The sequence below is a fragment of the Chrysochloris asiatica genome, unplaced genomic scaffold, assembly GCF_000296735.1.
Source record: "Chrysochloris asiatica unplaced genomic scaffold, ChrAsi1.0 scaffold00334, whole genome shotgun sequence".
Classification (NCBI taxonomy): Eukaryota; Metazoa; Chordata; class Mammalia; order Afrosoricida; family Chrysochloridae; genus Chrysochloris; species Chrysochloris asiatica.
The window spans coordinates 1,226,672-1,228,809 of NW_006408852.1; positions in this window are offsets into that span (position 1 = coordinate 1,226,672).

Below are 2,138 nucleotides of genomic sequence, written 5' to 3' on the forward strand. Positions count from 1 at the left end.
AAAGAATATTGAAAGTACCATAGACTTCTCAGAAGAGCAAACAAATCTGTCTTGGAAAAAGTTCAGCCAGAGTTTTTCTTAGAAGCAAGAATAGTGAGAATTCATCTCTAGAATTATTTGGCCATGCTGTCTGAAGGGACCAATCCCTATAGAAGGATACCATGCTTGTAAAAGTGGAGGGTCAGGAAAAAGGATGAAGCCTTCTGTCCTATGTTGTGTTCTCAAGTGAAGGGAAACCAGCGAAGCTTATATAAAGAGAGATTGATATCAAGGAACTGTCTCAGATAATTAGATGTCATAGTTGCAGGGCTGATGAACCAAGATCAGCAGGTTAGATGGCAGAAAGACAGACAAGCAGGTAAGCTGACAGGTTGCTGATGATTCTCAGGTGCAGCCCACAGTTTCAAGCTGAAAGAATCAGAGGTTGGAGGATGAGCCAGATATAAAATCCAGACCCAGCAGAAAGCAAGCTAGCTTTGCCTGAATGTTCCATATATTGGAAGCAGGACTCACCTCAGAGGAAATTTTCTTTCAATTGATTGGCTTCTCCTAACACATTTCATCATAGAGTTGATGATAGGATTTCTTGATGGGGGATAGGAGTACTGGTATGGCACTGCAGGATAAGCAGTGGACTGTTAATCTCAAAGCTGGCTGTTCAAACCAGCCACTTCTCTGAAGCCCTATACAGGGTCAATATGAGTCAGAACCAACTCGATGGCACTTAATAATAACAATGGGAAATAACTTCCAAGCCATTGAGACTCCTGAGCCAGTCAAGTTAAAATAAAGCCCTATCACAACCCACAACCAAATGGAGTGAACAATTATAGCAAGAATAGGCTCAAGTGTAACAATGAGTATGAGGATGGTGTGAAACTTGTTATTGTTTCATTCTGTTGTTCAATATTAATCAAAACTGACTTGATGGCACCTACAAACAATACTCCCACCAACTTGATCAGTCTAAGACTGACTAAACATTCTATTAAGATGCATTGATTATTATTGGTGCAAATGATGAAAAGAGAGAAAAAGGACTGGTATTAAAAATATATATATATTTGTGACAGACATGACACCAGTGATCACATGATAAAATTTGTCTGATTTATAAGGAGGTGAGTACTCTTTTTCTTAAATCACTTTTTAATCATTCTTTAGTGATAACAATCTTATAAAGAAGATTGTATCTAACCACACATTATGGTTTGAAATTAAGACAAACCTAATTATCATGGTGATGAAAATTATTGGAAGAATTAAAATTGCTCATTCTTTTTAATCATAATTGAAATACCCTATAGATACAGTTTTTATACACATAATATGAAAATTAGATAGTTATTGCTGTGAGGGGAACATGAAGCATTAGCAAGAATGAATGATACTGGCAAAATAATGATCTAGTATCTTTTAAAAATCTGAAAAACTAATAATGATATGCTCAAAGCAATTTAAATCTAATTTTATTTGTGCTGCCAATAAAAGAACCATAGACAAAAATGAAAAGGAATTTTGTTAAATGAGTTCTTTTCAAATAAAAATCTTTGTGGTTATGTTTTTGTTGATTTTTAGCAGTGATTTTAATGAAAAGAATTAAGATAAATACACTGGATAGCTCTTAAATCTCTTCTATTTCCATTCTTCATCATTTTTTAAAGTAAAATCTAGAAAAAGATTTTACGTCTTTGTAATGGTGTCACTGATATATTGATTGGGTCAAGAAGTATCATTATCTACATATATCATCTATCCTTAAGCAAGTCACTTCTCCGTATTAATATACTTTTTAAAATATTTTTGAATATACCATGCACATAGATCACATTTCAGCTTTAAAAAAAACTCAACAAATGCAAATTTTAATTTGCTTTTGTTGTATTTTTGTAATCAAATTCTCTTTAGATTCCATGCTTTTAAATTTTTTTGTGTTTAGCTTCAAAGGTAGAACTGTAAATCATTTAAATTTAGTGACTTTGTAGAAAATTAGCATGTTGTATCAACATAAAACAAGTCCATGTTAGCAGTCCTTGATCCAAGGAGATTTATTTGTTGTTATTGTTGTTAAGTGCCATGAAGTCAGATACGACCCATAGCGACTCTATACAGGATTTCCGAGGAGCGACTGGTGAGCT